The sequence below is a fragment of the Gymnodraco acuticeps genome, unplaced genomic scaffold, assembly GCF_902827175.1.
Source record: "Gymnodraco acuticeps unplaced genomic scaffold, fGymAcu1.1, whole genome shotgun sequence".
NCBI classification, from domain to species: Eukaryota; Metazoa; Chordata; class Actinopteri; order Perciformes; family Bathydraconidae; genus Gymnodraco; species Gymnodraco acuticeps.
Window position 1 is genome coordinate 249,245 of NW_022990825.1, and position 18,067 is coordinate 267,311.

An 18,067-nucleotide genomic window follows, 5' to 3' on the forward strand; every position below is an offset into this window, starting at 1 on the left:
AATTAACCTTAGCAATGTATACAGTTCCTACCTACATAATAAAATATCTCTCTAAGTTACAAGGATGACCTTATTTTATCAACCTCAAACAGAAGCCGTTTGTTCTACAGTATTATCCCACTTAACGCTTAACGCTTGTCTATTTCATTTTAACCTTTATATATCCAGGGCTGCCAACATTTGAGTTCAGCTTCAGTGTTACAAATGTATTGAACATGTACAAACTAGGGTTTCCCATTAATGTACCGGGCGCTACAGTGGAATACGCACATACACAGTGTACCCACGACTCTTACAATGAAGGCTCGATAATCAGCTCACACCATATAACATGGCTGATATAGCTGTAAGCAGAGGTAAAGTGCTATTTTACAAGTGGGGTGGGTGTCCTCATCTCCTCTAGGGAAGATTTGTTTTTAAATATTGAAGTTAAATGCATCAACCTGGTGCATTTTGAGAGCAAAATGAATGTATGGATACATCTCTCAACACCCATATGAAACAGATTTTCTTTTTCTTTATGGATATTTTACAAATCACTCACCTTTTAAACTGTATTCTTGTTTTACTGTCTTATAGTATTTCATAACTGTTTTTCATTTATTTTCATAAACGGTGACCAAAACGTTTGAGACCCACTGAGATAACTAGGCTAAAGTTAACTAAAGTCCCTTACCTCACTGAGCTGTAGTTATCTCTCTCAGTCTGACAGCAGAGAGCTCTCCATCTCCTTGTTTTAGAAACAGCTTCTAATATCCGTTAAGCTAACCAGTTTCTAACAACAACAATGCAAATAGTGAGTTTGGTAGAAATATACAGTATGATAGTACATTTATTGAAGATTTTACATTATAAATATTCCCCAAAATTATTCAAAAGTATATTCTTCCAAACTCTCTGCCGTAGTATGACCACCAGGAGACTATTGATGTGTGTAGTGAGTAGTGTTGCACGGTGTACCGATACTTGAAAGGTACCGCGATACCCTGCCGTTAAAAACGGTACGATTCCTCCGTTTCATTAGTATCGGTACTTTAAGAATGACGGGGAAAAGTACTCCGGTGAGAAAGCGCCGTTTTAATAAGAGCCGTGTGTGTTCAGCGCTCTGCTTCCACTCACTGCAGCCGTGCCTGCAGTCCCGCCCCTCTCAAGCACGTTCTAAGTCCCTCCCCTCTCTCGTGCACGCGGCCACGCTCTAGCTGCCAGAGCATGTGAGAAAACGAGAAGCATGGCTGATTGATTGATTGATTGAAAAGTTTATTAACAGCTTGTATATTGGGTACAGTACAGTACAGCTCAAAACATACAATTGTTAAGGGGATGCAGACCAGAGAAAGACTTTCGTCTTGTTTACATCAGGGTCCCCCATTTCCAATTCATCATGTCATCGTGGCTGCAAGTGGGAGTGCAACTGCTGCTGCGCCTCGGCTTGTTGACAAAAAAGACGCCAGAAGCTAAATTTGGAAGTATTTGAGCTATATCTCTGACAGTGAGGGCAAGCCTACGGACACCACAAGGCCTGTCTGTGAGACATGTTTTAGATCCCTGCAAACCAAGGGAGCCAACACATCAGACTTGGCTAAGCACCCGCCGACCGGAAACCAGAGCTGTTTAAAGAATTTAAAGACAGACAGGTTAGCGAATGTGATAGATAACATAATTACATCATGCTCAAGCCCATGCCCTCAAATCTAAGTCAAACAAGTGTAATTTGTTTTGTGACAAACGAACGTTTTCGTAGTTTGACGAGGCAATTAATGGCAATGATAACTGTCTAATATGGCTATATTTTTAGCTAACTTACCAATGTGGCTAACATCTGCAATATACATTTTGTCAATGTCAACACATGTTAATAAAATATAAAAAAAATTATATTGTATAAAACAAAAAAGTTGTTTGAGATGATGCTTAATTTTATTTAATACGAATTCTTGTCATTTATTTTGTTTATTGTTCTCATTATTTAAAAGTTTGTGTTATGGTTCTGGTTCTGGTGTGAAATAAAGCACAATAATTACATTTAAGACTGTTTCCCTTTTTTTTAGAAAAGTATCGAAAAAGAATCGGAATCGCAATTCTTGACTTGGTATCGGTATCGAAACCAAAATGTTGGTATCGTGACAACACTAGTAGTGAGTTTGGCCAACCCAGTCTCACAAAAAAAACGTGTAATAACTACACTGAACAAAAATATAAACGCAACACTTTTGTTTTTGCTCCCATTTTTCATGAGATGAACTCAAAGATCTAAAACATTTTCTATATACACAAAATAACCATTTCTCTCAAATATTGTTCACAAATCTGAAAAAATGTGTGATAGTGAGCACTTCTCCTTTGCCGAGATAATCCATCCCACCTCACAGGTGTGGCATATCAAGATGCTGATTAGACCGCATGATTATTGCACAGGTGTGCCTTAGGCTAGCCAAAATAAAAGGCCACTCTGAAACGTGCAGTTTTGCTTTATGGGGGGGGGGTTGGGGGGGTCCGAAAACCAGTCAGTATCTCGTGTGAGGGGTAGGATTAGGGTTAGGGTTAGGGTAATGTTGTGAATCGAGTGGCCTGTGTTCGTCGTCCATAACATACACCTGCCCATACCATAACCCCACCACCACCATGGGCCACTCGATTCACAACATTACTCTAACCCTAACCCTACCCTTAACCCTACCCCTAACCCTAATCCTACCCCTCACACCAGATACCGACTGGTTTTCGGACCCCCCCAGACCTAAAATAGTTTTTTTTTTCACCATTCATTCCAATGGCTGGCATCTACAGTATGTCACGTGATCTTCACATTTCTCCCTGCAGAAAAAAAAACATGGCCGAACTTCGTTTTATTCTTGGTGTAAAATGCCTATTTTAAAGTTAGTTTGGCCATTAAAATGCGTTTTGATGTCATTTGATGCGAGAAATATGAGTTGTTATTTCAGATTATGTGTGCAGTGGACGTACATGATCTTTAGTTTGCTAGTTATTATGAAGATTACTTCAGGAAATTGTGTCGATACAACGTTTTCATTGTTACCAAGGTGGTTGCTAGGGACGCTGCTATCGATATTATTTCTGTTATGTTGTGTAACAGTTTAATGGTGTAATCTTTATTGCTACCCCCTTCCCCGTCAATGTATCACCCGGTCCCCCCCTCCCCCACCCCGTCCCCAGAACTACACATGCTGGCTATTGTGTTTCGCAACATCCTCTATGGCACTCCTCTACTGGGAGTTGTAGTTTTAAAAGACGTTTTTGTATTTCCCATAATAAGAAGTGGCCAGTATTAAACTGTGTACATCCCTGGAGGTTTAGGGGATAGGAAACACTCAAATGTAAAACATATAATTAATAAATGGGTGAAAATTGCTTGTGCCCATAATGGGCAGCATTCATATATATACCCACATGCCAGTTAAGGTCAGAAGAGCTTTATTTAACAGCTGGTCTTATGTCTGTGACCCCTCCTGTTGTTAAATGATGAGCCTGAAACATGCACTTGTCAAGGTTCAGAGGCACATTTTTGCAAATATGGCAGTAGCCATCGATCATCTTAAGATAAGATATACTTTATTGATCCCAAGTTGGAAACATTTGCGTTACGTCAGCATGTGTAACAGTTGTAAATATGCAGTGGTGTTTATTTGTAAATCATTTAGTATAACCACACAAATTCTGTGTTTTATATTTAACAATTCTGTGTTCTTTATTTATTGATTGTTCAATACCTGACAAGGCCGGAGATGAAAAACTTTGGTCGCAGGTTCCTCAACAGTGCATTACAAGACATCTATCAATATGTGTGTACCTCCACCATTAAACTGTCGTATTCTGCACATTTCTTATACTATCTACATACATCTTATATAAGAGTATAATACATAGGTATAATATCAGTTCAAATAAGTGCTTCAACATAGTTAACATTGCTGGAGGTATACACAAAGTTTTTCATTCATTGCATAACTACACCGTTTGTGTATATGATATGTCAATAAACCTTAGAAAATCTTGAAATCTTGAAAGGGATGTGCAAAATAGTCATTATATACAGTCTTTAATTAACTATTAATAGAGAATAACGAGTAATGAATATACTTTATAGGGATCCTATTAATATATAATAATAAAAATAATGAAATTCAATAACATGCTTTAACCACTAGGTGTCCCTTTATATCAGCTGTGCACCTTTATGGTGTAAATACAGCCTATCTACCAATTGGATCAAATATAAAAGTCAGCCGAATTAGTGTTGATACTGCAAGGAGACGTATTGTGTGAAAAGAAATGTAAAATGTTGTTTAATGGCTGATATATTTATGATCCATGTCACGTTTTCGGTGTTGGCGACAGTTCCTCATGTTTGTCTAGAAGTCTTCTCAGCAGGGCTCTATACATAGAGAACTACGGCAGATATGTAATATTTAATGCAGCCGAACCGTGTATTACAATGCCGTTATGTGATGACCTCCGAAGAGAAAAGCAAGCACACTCGGAATAAAGTGTTTTCGGTCTGTTTCCGGTATTTGTTTATGACGATGTGCTGTGAGATGTGAGACTGGAATTGCACAGGGGAAAATAACCAACCTGATCTCACCAGAATGCGTGACTCCACCACGACTCCTTAACACCGCATTGCGTGGTGGAGTCACGCATTCTGCTACATTTACGTGTCGGCACCACGCAAAAAACCCCAATGTAAAGTGAATGAGGCTCTTTTGTCGTGGTGCACACACGCATTTCTACAACGTCCCGCAGTGAGCTTTTATTCTATAAAACGTTTTTTAAATCTACTTTATAGCTTGTAGTAACTCACGGGAGGCTTCTTTTATTTTATTTGTATTCATAATCATTTTTATTTTTCGTCAGAATGTAAAAATTACATTAGTTACGAATTTTTGTTCTAAAAAAACAGTGCATTGTGTGTAATACAACTGTGATTTTTATTAAATTAGTTAGTTTTTAAGGAAGGCCAGAGCTTCAGCTGTGTCAAATAGATTGTTCCCTTTAGTTAACGTTATTTAAAAGATAATGATCATGTCCCCTTTATTGTATTACGAGCGTCCATTCCCATTGGATAACAGAGAATTGTACACCCGGAAGTAAGTATTCTCCTTACTGTCGATTGATTTTACAGTGATATCTGCACTACTCATCAACTCAAAAACACAAAATTATCCTTGTTAATTACACAACATTGATTGGTTTAAATTGTGTACAATGCTTTTGTATTTTTCCCCTTCGATTCGGAGAAACGAATATTTTTTCGGAGTTTTTGGATGGCAGAAGACACTACACTACCCAGAATCCTCAGCTATCGTTTGGGACTACACCATGTGCTTAGCTTGACAAACTCCGTGATCAGTCCTCAAGCTGTGATTGGTTGACCTCCAACTGCATTCCATATAAAAAACGTTTCGTAAAAATCAAATCATACTTTATTCAGCAGTGCTTGCTTTACTCTTTGAAAGTCATCACATGAATGCATTGTAATAAATGGTTTGGCTGCATTAAATATTACACATCTGTCGTAGTTCTTTATTTATCTACAGAGATCGGGCCTCAAAATAGACCGGAAACTATTATTTTACCGTTCTGTTTTAATTTCACAATAAAGTTAGTAGTAATAATTTGTTTTGATATTATTGTTTTTTATTAACTACTAGACCGCTGGGTCATGTTAAGACCATATTTTATGTGTTGCTGTTGGGTTTTTCCATCGCTTTTATGTTACAAATATCAAAACAATAACAAAATATATCCGTTGTCAACTAAACCAGAAACAGCAGTATATTTTATTTTGTTAACACTGTAAACTTGACAGCTTTTTAACCCAAACCACCTACTGGTTAAAGCACGTTATTACACGTTTAGAGTAATTGCAATGCAGGTAGATTATGTTGCTTTTTAATGACTGTTTAAAATTCCTTTTTCTTAATGTCTTTCATTTTTGTAAAGTACTTTTGAATGTGTTTGATGAAAACATTTAAATATTAAGAATGCATACAAAATAGTGGGAAAGTAGAAGGTCAATGATATAAATATAGAATAGAAAATATCAAGAAGATACTGTAAATAATATCTACAACAAAACAGTTTAGTGCCTGATAGGAGGATGTGCAAAACAGACAAACTAATAAGGCTTTATTTAAACATTAAAGAATACTTTAGGCTAATGTCTTCTTTTAAATAAGAAAACAGCTTTGGGGGTATCTATTTACAGATACATATTAAGCCTGACAAAGTACTTAACGTCTAATATATTGTATGGTTTGTTTTGGAACTTGACAATCAACTTTCCTGCAATGTTAACTATGTTGAAGCACTTATTTTAACCGATATTATACATCTTTATTATACTCTTATAAGATGTTAGATAGAATAATACATGTGCAGAATATGACAGTTTAATGGTGGAGGTACACACATATTGACAGATGTCTTGTAATGCACTGTTGAGGAACCTGTGATCCAAGTTTTTCATTCATTGCATAACTACACCGTAGTTGTGTATATGATATGTCAATAAACCTTAGAAAATCTTGAAATCTTGAAAGGGATGTGCAAAATATCAACTATATACAGTCTTTAATGAACGATTAGAGAATAACGAGTAATGAATATGCTTTATACGGATCTGCAGATAAATGTTTAGTCTTCTCAAGCACCAACTATCAAATATCTCTCCTGATTGTTGACACTTGACAATCACCTTCACTGAATTTTACTCAGGTGTAACTAAAGTCTGATTTAAGGGTTGTTTATATTTCACATCATTAATCCAAATCTGTAAAGTAACTAAAATAAATGTAGTGGAGTAAAAACACCACGTTAACCTTAAAGAAAGCCCTCAGGATTATAAAAGACCCCCATCACCCCAGCCACAAACTGTTCTGTCTGCTGCCGTCTGGCAGGCGGTACCGCAGCATCCGGACTAAAACCACCAGACTCAGGGACAGCTTCATCCCACAGGCCATAAGACTATGAAACACCTGAAATTAGAAACAACATCCATAACATTCATCTGGCTGCTACTTAGAAATTATTTATCTAATATATCATATTCACAATGTAGTGACTGCTTTTTTGTCTTTTGTTTTCTTAGTTATGTTCTCTTTTATATGTGTGTGTTATGTGTAACGTTGCTAACTTCTTGGCCAGGTCAGCATTGAAAATGAGATTGTATCTCAATGCTTTTATCTGGTTAAATAAAGGTTAAATAAAAAATAAAAAAGATTCCAATCTGTATATAGACTCTTATTGCACTATTTCACTATTTTTTCTGTGTATCTGTTTTATTGTGTTGCACTGTTGGAGGAGCCTGCGACCTAAGGGGGGGGGGGGATAGGACACGTTCGATTCTTGTTTTGAATAGTGTGCCGTCGATGGGTTTCATTCCATTTCAAGGTGCTTTTTGACGCTCCGTGTAAACTTCGCGCACTGCCACTCCAACATCCAATCACAGAGCTTGAGGACTGATCACGGGGTTTGTCAAGCTAAGCACATGGTGTAGTCCCAAACGATAGCTGAGGATTCTGGGTAGTGTAGTGTCTTCTGCCATCCAAAAACTCTGAAAAAATATTCGTTTCTCCGAATCGAAGGGGAAAAATACAAAAGCATTGTACACAATTTAAACCAATCAATGTTGTGTAATTAACAAGGATAATTTTGTGTTTTTGAGTTGATGAGTAGTGCAGATATCACTGTAAAATCAATCGACAGTAAGGAGAATACTTACTTCCGGGTGTACAATTCTCCGTTATCCAATGGGAATGGACGCTCGTAATACAATAAAGGGGACATGATCATTATCTTTTAAATAGCGTTAACTAAAGGGAACAATCTATTTGACACAGCTGAAGCTCTGGCCTTCCTTAAAAACTAACTAATTTAATAAAAATCACAGTTGTATTACACACAATGCACTGTTTTTTGAGAACAAAAATTCGTAACTAATGTAATTTTTACATTCTGACGAAAAATAAAAATGATTATAAATACAAATAAAATAAAATTAGCCTCCCGTGAGTTACAAGCTATAAAGTAGATTTTAAAAACGTTTTATAGAATAAAAGCTCACTGTGGGACGTTGTAGAAATGCGTGTGTGCACCACGACAAAAGAGCCTCATTCACTTTACATTGGGGTTTTTTGCGTGGTGCCGACACGCAAATGTAGCAAAATGCGTGACTCCACCACGCAATGCGGTGTTAAGGAGTCGTGGTGGAGTCACGCATTCTGGTGAGATCAGGTTGAAAATAACGTATCTATGCCACAATTTTAAATGCGGATTTTGTTAAACTAATACGTTTGCCCTGTGGACCAACACTATACATTGACGGGGAAGGGGGTAGCAATAAAGATTACACCATTAAACTGTTACACAACATAACAGAAATAATATCGATAGCAGCATCCCTAGCAACCACCTTGGTAACAATGAAAACGTTGTATCGACACAATTTCCTGAAGTAATCTTCGTAATAACTGGCAAACTAAAGATCATGTAAATCCACTGCACACATAAACTGAAATAACAACTCATATTTCTCGCATCAAATGACATCAAAACGCATTTTAATGGCCAAACTAACTTTAAAATAGGCATTTTACACCGAGAATAAAACGAAGTTCGGCCATGTTTTTTTTTTTCTGCAGGGAGAAATGTGAAGATCACTTGACATAGACGCCAGCCATTGTAATGAATGGTGAAAAAAAACGTAGGGATCTTACAATTTCAGAGGCGTTTTTGTAGAAATACTACGTCCTACGTTGTGGACCAACGTAGTTATTACACGTTTTTTATGAGACTGGGTTGGTTTGGCTGTATAATAGTGATTGAATATTATTGTATTCTCTTTTTTCAGAGTTGCACTTTGCAAACGGTCCCTGAGCACTCCTTTCTTCTCCGGCTGCAGATAGAGGCCAATGTAATGTGTCCAGCTCTGAGGACGGCGCGTATTGGCTTTTTTTGATCAAAATGTGATTGTAGTTCGTTGTCAACCTTACCACGGTACTTAGGAGACATCATTTGTGTCTGAATAACGTTTTGTTCATGAGTTATTGATCCGTGAAATCAGAATCTCCCAATATCGTTCCAACTTTACTGAACTAAGCCAGAAGACCGTCTCATTTCGTAGATCCCTCGGTTTGCTGTTCCTTCACTTTATTTTGGACGAAAACTTAGCGTGAGGAAAGGCAAGTGTGGCGTGAGTGCGTGAGATATGGGTTAATTGCGTGACTCACGCTCAATGCGTGAGTGTTGGCAGCCCTGTTTATATACAGTCTATGATTTTAACTTGGAGGCTACGATTAGCATCGTTAGCACCGATGTAGCTACCACTCGCTTACACGCTAACCCAAGCCTTAACATTCATTACGTAGCTGATTAAAATCATTAACACATAAATAAGTACTCGAATTTCACTTACCGCAAAACCGCATTCATGCACCATCTGTTTCAACCGCAGAGCGAGTCACAATAGTCCGATATATAAGCATGAAGAACAAACAAACGCGGCCGGGGTCAACTTGTGTTCCCTGGATGAACTGAGCAGGCAGAGTGCCTGTAGCTTCACGGAACAGCTAGCAGAGATACAAGAAGCTAGCAGCAGCAGTCACTTGACAGAGCCGTCACTCAATGTGACCACGCCCTAATTTATGCAAAAAACGTTAAGACCTATTATAAATAAAAGGGTTGTGTTAGAAAACAATTCACTCACAGATCCATAATCATGAAGGTGGAACCTAACTATATTCATAATAATATTTATTGCATCCATGGGTAGAAACATGTTTTTTTCTGCTGTAAAGTTGGGCATTTTAACATGGGGGTCTATGGAAATTGCTCCTTTCTGCAGTCAGTCCCTATCGGCTAATATATGAACTGCAGTGTGTGGCACTTCCGTATTGGCGTCCCGGCTGTTCCCCAGAGTTTGCCGCTTGTAAATAACACAGCTTTTCTATAGGGTCAAATTCATATATTTTCTAAACCGTCGCTGTACTGTAGGTATCACTATGTATGCGCTAAACTTTATTACTATGCGGCGGCGGTGTATAGCCGAATCACAGCCCTACCCTCACTCGTGAAAAAATGGATGGTGCCGGTAGCCAAATGCCCAGCGGGACTGCGAAAAGAAAGAAAAAGAAGAGAGAGGCGGCCGCATTAAAAAATGTGCCAACAATAAATAGTAGGGCCGGGACTCGATTAAAAAAATTAATCTAATTAATTAGAGGCTTTGTAATTAATTAATCGAAATTAATCGCATTTTTAATCACATATAAATATTTGACCTGAGAACAGTGAGAAGCAATTTTTTTCACATGGATTTTAGTATACCATTAGGCGCATTCACACCGCAGTACTTTTCCCACAAAGGTTCATGAGAACTCTTTGAACCTGGGGGTGGATTAGGCAAATGAAGCCGCTGACGTCACTTCTTCTTCTTCTGCTTTGGGTTTACTGGCAGGCCGCAAACCACTTCACGGCGTATACTGCCGCCCAAAGTCCCCGGCCGGAAGTCCCCGGAGTTGGGGACTGGCTTCAGTAGAAGTTGCTGGGAGTCCCAGCAGCTTCTACTGAAGCCTTCCGAGTAAATCGCCAGAACGCCGACACCTCCTCATCTCCACCGCTCCCATGTTTTATTTTGTGTTGCCATAAGTTAGTCTCTCTGCGTTTCTGCGCTGGGCTAATGCTAATAATGCTAATGCGAGGATATGGCGACAATGGCGGCTTCACAAACTTTTTGGGAGTTTTACGGGGCGTGGTTTGCAATCCGCCCAGCCAATCAGACATATAGCTCTCTTCTCACAAGAGAGCCGTACGAAAGTCCCTGCTCTCTAGCAGGGACTTTCGTGGGGTGAACTAATTTTAGTACCGGCTCTTTTTGGTGTGAACGCGATAAAAGAGGCTAACGTCCACGCTAGCTGCTATATGTTTTGCATTGAGGTGATACTTGAGGCTTGATGTGCTGCGGTGATATGCGAATTCCTTTTTGCATAATTTGCACACAACCGTGCTCTTATCGACGCTTCCATCCGTCCATTTTTTAAAACAACATTTCCCACTGTTGTTCACTGTGGTTTGTTGTTGTCTGAAGTCATGAACGTTAGTTGGTGCTCCAGTATAATCGGTACGCCTGAAACTCATCCAGTGAGGATGAAACGTTCCGCGGTGCAAAAATAAGTGCGATTAAAATGCGTTAATTTTTTTAACGTGTTAATTTTTGTGTAATTAATTAATCTTAATTAACGCGTTAAAGTCCCGGCCCTAATAAATAGCTTTTTCAAAAAAGCAAAAAGTGACGAAATAGGCCAGCAACAACCACAAGGAACAGTGGCGGCGGTCACGGAGGATGTTGTTGAGCTAGCGAGCAATGTTAGCCTTGAACCTAGCATGCTAACGCAGCAGCGGGTAGAAGAGGAGGAAAAAGATGAAGAGGAGCCTGACGAGGATGTCACAGAGCAGGGTGAAGGTTCTAGTTCATCGGAAGTTCCCTGTGTCTCTCAGGACCCTGCACAATGGGGATTAATTGCTGGAAATGTCCGGGAGGAGATTTTGATGAAAGAGGTTTCATACTTTCATAATCGGGCAAAGAAGTATCCAGCATCTCCGAGGGAGACCGATGCTAGCGGCCGGACACGCTCACTGACCAACGATATACTGACCAGACAGCTTCACAATGGAGAAATCGTTCAACGCGATTGGATTATTTATTCTCCATCTACCGGAGCAATTTATTGTTTTGCCTGCAAACTTTTATCCACTCACAGCCACAGCAATGCATTTGTTCTCGGCTTTAGTGATGGGAAGCATCCCGAGAGGATAATGGAACATGAGACGAGTCGTGAGCACAGAAAATGCATACTTTCACTTATGCATCACACTAAACTCATGGGCACCGTGGATGCTTCTCTAGGGATGCAGGTCGACACAGAAAGTCAGTATGGAAGGATGTATTGAGACGTGTGGTTGCGGTGATTACATTCTTGAGTGAGAGGGGGCTTCCTTTCCGGGGAAATGACAAACTTTTAGGATCCGCACATAACGGGAACTACCAGGGAATCCTGGAGCTGCTCGCGCAGTTTGATCCATTTTTAAAGGATCATTTGCAGAAGTTTGGCCAGAAGGGACGTGGTAGGACTTCATACTTGTCATCAACTATCTGTGAGGAGTTCATTGGTTTGATGGGTGACAGACAGAGGTGGGAGTAAGTCCTACATGTGCAAGTCATGAGCAAGTCTCAAGTCTTGATCTACAAGTATCAAGCAAGTCCCAAGTCACTGTGGTGAGAGTCAAGCAAGTCAAGTCAAGTGATTGCTCAGGTCAAGCAAGTCAAGTCAAGTCATACAAAATTCTGATGAATAAGCCCAGTTTCCGCATTTAAATCAGTTAAAAAACAGTGGTTATGAAAATGGATTCAACCCACACTATGATCTTCATTACATACACAGTTAATCATTTGAAATCTAATTTAGACCGATGGCAATCATATTAGATAAATATTAACCCTAGAACTGCAGACAATATAGCTAGGACTCAAAAAGTCTGTTCAAAAAGGCAGAACTCCAGGTAAGAAAATCATACACAGGGATGCAAACACAGGTATGGTGAAAAAAGAGAGAACTATTCGAAGCAGAAAAAAAACAGTGTCAAATATACCATCTGACAAAGGCCTGTGCTATAATGCTTCAATTAACTGGCTATTCTTTATAATATACTCTGATCAATAGGAGACAGAGATGTTAAGTTATAAATCAAGGGTTTTTATTATTATTTACAGCAGGGGTGGGGAACTTAACGTGAAGAGACGTTACGCTCGTGTTGTGTTCAATGAACCTGTCATTGGCCAGGAAAAACAGGCACTCGCTTGTTTAATTATTTTGCGGTCTAGATTTCTTCTTCTTTTTTGAAGTGAGAAGTTGTCCGTCCGTCAGTCCGACTGCCGACGGACCCCCCCCCCCCCCTCCGGTTAGCATTATCATGTGGCGAAATGCTGCATTTTCAAACCGTGAATTAAAGGTGAAATTACATGTGATGTTGTACACTGAGCACACTGGGTTTAGCACTCATTTATTACCGCTGAATAACGTTTATTAGGGAATGTTTAAATAACCACAGACACCAGAATGATATAATTTAACAACAGAAAAAGGCAGAAATTGCATTGGACCCGCCCCCGACGACGCCGGCCAATAGGAGAAGACCTCCGATGACAACAGGAAGAGCAAGCCAATAATTTACCCCTTCTACCTGCTGACCTGGACTGACATGACAACTGACAGTGTGAGTGTGAATGAATGCCGGCATGTGATCAGTGTAATTGCATAATTCTAAAACAATAACTAACCAAGCATGTTTTTGGACTAACATATTATTTTGGTGCTCCAAGGGAAACGAGAGGTTTCCTAAAAATTCCACAAAAATGGAAACCGCACATGTGACCCGTTTCTAATCTACTTGATATTTTACTCCCACAGGAGTTGGCGGTTTGCAAATACAAAACTCAAACTTAAATCTGAAGGACGGAAAGAAACACTTCTTTTCACTGAAGTGTTTACTGTGGAAATAATGATAATGGATGTAAAATTGTAAATAATGTTCGTTATGTCCCTAACCAATATTTACCTGACAGTTTTTGTTCCCCCTCCCCATTACAGGGTTTTGTTACACATGAGTTCATGTGTTAAAAGGGGGGAGTGTGTATAATGTATAATGTCAACATCGCTGTAAAATTCACAATTTAAATGTTTCTTTTAAGGATTGACAGAAACCTTCCGCCCCAACCCAGATGTTCAAACTGAGCATTGAATGATAGTTTTATAATTAACCTGCTCCATATCTGGGGATAAGATACTGTTTGATGAATGTTGAGATGTTTCTAAATATTGATTGAATTATAACAGGTAACACAGAAGCAGTGGCCAAGGGGCTACTGTGAGAGATGTAATTCCAGAATAGAATACCGAAGAAGTTGACCTGTGATAATTAAACAATTTTGTAATATTTTAACAGACATTAGAGTAACTGAGGTTTGAAATGTAGAAAGAACATATTACAGTTAAGTTAAGCTAAAACATAGTAGTATAATGAGACCGAATTTAATTTAGACAACATATTGTAACTAGCCTGGTAAAGAATTAGAAGTAAAAGCCATAGACTTTATTGTTTAGTTCATTATGGGGATATACATTTAATTTAAATTCATAATAGAAAGACATTTGATGACAGTATGTTGGAATTCTGTATTCATTTTTCAGCTTAATAATAGACAGGTAGAAGCCGTATTGCCAGGTGCAATCGATGGGATTTCTGCACACGATCCAAGCAGAGAATGACGTACCTTACAGGACAGATACACTCAGGAAATCATTCACTCTGACCGCATCATGACTTTAGTTGTTTTTGAATCCATAATGAAATTGTATTACATAACGTTAGTGTGTGTCTTTACCACAAACAGGAATAGTTCATTGTTATATTTAGATTTGAGCAAGATTACAAGGTTTTTATTTAGTTCACCATGAAGATGTTTTTTGTTTGTAACATATGCCCAGTAGTAAGATTCAAATATCAGCAGGTTCTGAATTATTATTCCTCTGTCCCACAACCAAAAAGAATGTGGATGGGGAGAACTATATCTACTAGAACCAGCAGAGATTCATAAATTACACCAGAGACACAGTAAAAGTAAATAAAGAGTAATATTTAGCTATTTTCAGATAGTTTAATCCTTCTTATACTTTGTAAAAGAACAAGTGCCTTTGCACCAGATACAGTAAGAAGATTATTTATGATGTGAAAGGAGGGAGTTAGACGTTTTCCATACCAAGCTAATTGCTGCTATTTTACAAAGTGACATTAAAGGTTTAAGCTAGAAGTTATGCACAAATGAAAAACTTCATATTTATGATGAATATGTATTCTTTGTATTTTTTTACTTTTATGAGTTATATACCATGCAATGTTCGGATGAAGAACTAATTGATTTCAATATTATTTACATACCTTAAAGGGTATGTAAGGAGGGATTGTTAGAAATTAAAATCAATGTTGATATGGCGTAATTTGAATTAAATACTCTATTTAATTTAAATCAGTTTTATTCTGAAAAACCGGAAGTTCACTAACTATTAACTTCATACTTTTATTCTGAAAATTATTCATTTCCGGTTAGCATTATCATGTGGCAAAATGCTGCATTTTCAAACCGTGAATTAAAGGTGAAATTACATGTGATGTTGTACACTGAGCACACTGGGTTTAGCACTCATTTATTACCGCCGAATAACGTTTATTAGAGAATGTTTAAATAACCACAGACACCAGAATGATATAATTTAACAACAGAAAAAGGCAGAAATTGCATTGGACCCGCCCCCGACGACGCCGGCCAATAGGACAAGACCTCCGATGACAACAGGAAGAGCAAGCCAAGAATTGACCCCTTCTACCTGCTGACCTGGACTGACCGGGCGGATGAGGAGAGCGCCTCCACTCGCACATTTCATTTTGTACACCACCGCATCTTTTGTGTCATTAAATGCTGTTAACTTTTATAAGCTTCCCTTGACTCTTTTCAGTCTCTCCTGCCTTCAGGGTTCTAGAATACACTAACAAGTGACGAATGAAGTTGGATGTTGTGGTGGTCGTGTCACTGATCTTTATGCTGCAGACCCTGCATATCGCTGTTCTCTTATTACCGTCATCGACAAAATAATCCTTGAATCCAAACTTCACTATTTGTGGAGTAAAGCTAGCTGCTGCCATGTTAACTGACACTCCTGCCTTCTAGTGGGTTGCCAGGTTTGCGCGCACGGCGCTATAATCACGTTTTTCGAAAAAACTAAACGTAATATCTCACTACAAAAACAAACGCAAATATTTAATTTTAAATAGTCAAGTCCTTTCAAGTCATCTATCTCAAGCTTAAGTCAAGTCTCAAGTCATGAATACCAAGTCAAAGTCAAGTCAAGTCTTTTATCAATGTTAGTCAAGCAAGTCTCAAGTCAAAAAATATGCGACTCGAGTCTGACTCGAGTCAAGTCATGTGACTCGAGTCCCCACCTCTGGTGACAGAACAAGGGAAGCAATAGCAACAGAACTACAGCGAGCAAGGCATTTCTCTGTCATCGTAGATTCTACACCTGACATGTCTCACGTCGACCAATTCACTTTCGTTTTCCGATTTGTGAGTGAGAAAGGAAAAGTTATTGAGAGATTTATTGGATTAGAACCCATTCACAGTCACACTGGGTCAAGTCTGGCTGACTGTGTGATGAAGATGGTCATTGATATGGGGCTGGATCTCGAGTCTGACTCGAGTCAAGTCATGTGACTCGAGTCCCCACCTCTGGTGACAGAACAAGGGAAGCAATAGCAACAGAACTACAGCGAGCAAGGCATTTCTCTGTCATCGTAGATTCTACACCTGACATGTCTCACGTCGACCAATTCACTTTCGTTTTCCGATTTGTGAGTGAGAAAGGAAAAGTTATTGAGAGATTTATTGGATTAGAACCCATTCACAGTCACACTGGGTCAAGTCTGGCTGACTGTGTGATGAAGATGGTCATTGATATGGGGCTGGATCTCTCAAACTGCCGTGGCCAGGCTTATGACAACGCATCCAACATGTCAGGAAAATATAATGGGCTGCAAGCTCATCTCAAGAAAAGCAACCCACTCATACATTACATTCCGTGCGCAGCACACTCCTTGAATTTGGTTGGTGTCAACTGTGTGCCAGTTTTTTGATATACTTCAAGCACTTTATGCTTTTTGCTCTGCTTCTACCCACTGATGGAATAAAGTGTTCACTGAAAATGTCACACTGACGCTAAAATCTCTCTCCTGTACAAGATGGAGATGCAGAGGAGACTCCACAAGAGCTCTTTGTGAGAATTACACTGCAATAAGAGGGGCTTTACAAATGTTGGCGGCTGATGACGAAGAGCGTCAGGACACACAGCGAGAGTACTAGTGTAATGCTAGTACTTACGTGTGAACCATGTCTCTGACTAACAAAGTCAGGCTTTCAAAAGAGAAAAGAAAGGAGAGACAGACAAGAGAGAGGGACTAAAGGGCGACAGTATGTCACCCAGTTTTTCAAAGAAAAGGTGGGTGCGGTCCATGAGTGGTGGAAATGTGTCTGTTAGCTACGCATCGTCCATTGTAATAATTGTTATGTTTTTTTTTTACTAAGCTGACATTAAGTACTGTTAATATCTATACAGGTTTTTGATTTCACTCCTCTTTTAGCTGACATTTAGTTAATGCAGGTACATTTTTAGCAGCTATTCATACTAAATCAGTTGTCCCTCCCCCTGGTGCCAGGACCAACAGATCCATCTCTAGACTTAGCAGCCCTGTCCCCCCATAAGTGTTATATTTTCACAGCTCAGTGTCAGTAAATATTGTGCAGTTAGTATTGGACTACAAGATAGCTGCAAGCCTGTACAGGTAGAGTTATTTAAAGCATACATGAGTCGGTTGGGTTCTGGAGGTGTGGTTTGTTACGAACTTGGATACACAAGGAAGAAAAGGACTCAAATGCACGACCCGGGAGCCAGAGATAAAGTACAAGTAATATACTTTATTTGCCAAAAAAGGATATTCCAAAAAAGATATTGGCACTCTTAACGAGGCGAACAAAAATAGGTTTTACCAAGGCACAACAACAACAAAAAAATCACTCACAACGTGAGGAACAAACTTACAATAAGTTTCAGGAGCATGAATAACGCATGTAAGAAAAAGAGCAAAATGTGATGAGCAGAGTTTTGGCATGAGGACAGGACAAGACGAACTGACACTGAACACTGGGGAATTTAAACACTCAACAACAAGACACAGGTGAAAACAATCAGGGGCGGGGCTGACGCTGATGAGGGCGGGAGAACACATAAGGAAAGGGAGTCAAGGGACCTGAAGTGAGACGTGACAAAAACAAAACAGGAAGTGAAAAACAATCCAAAATATACATGAAACATGACTGACTAACACATTGTGTTAGGACATGGTGAACATGGGACTTAGAGTCTGGTGAGAAAATCAAAATGTCATC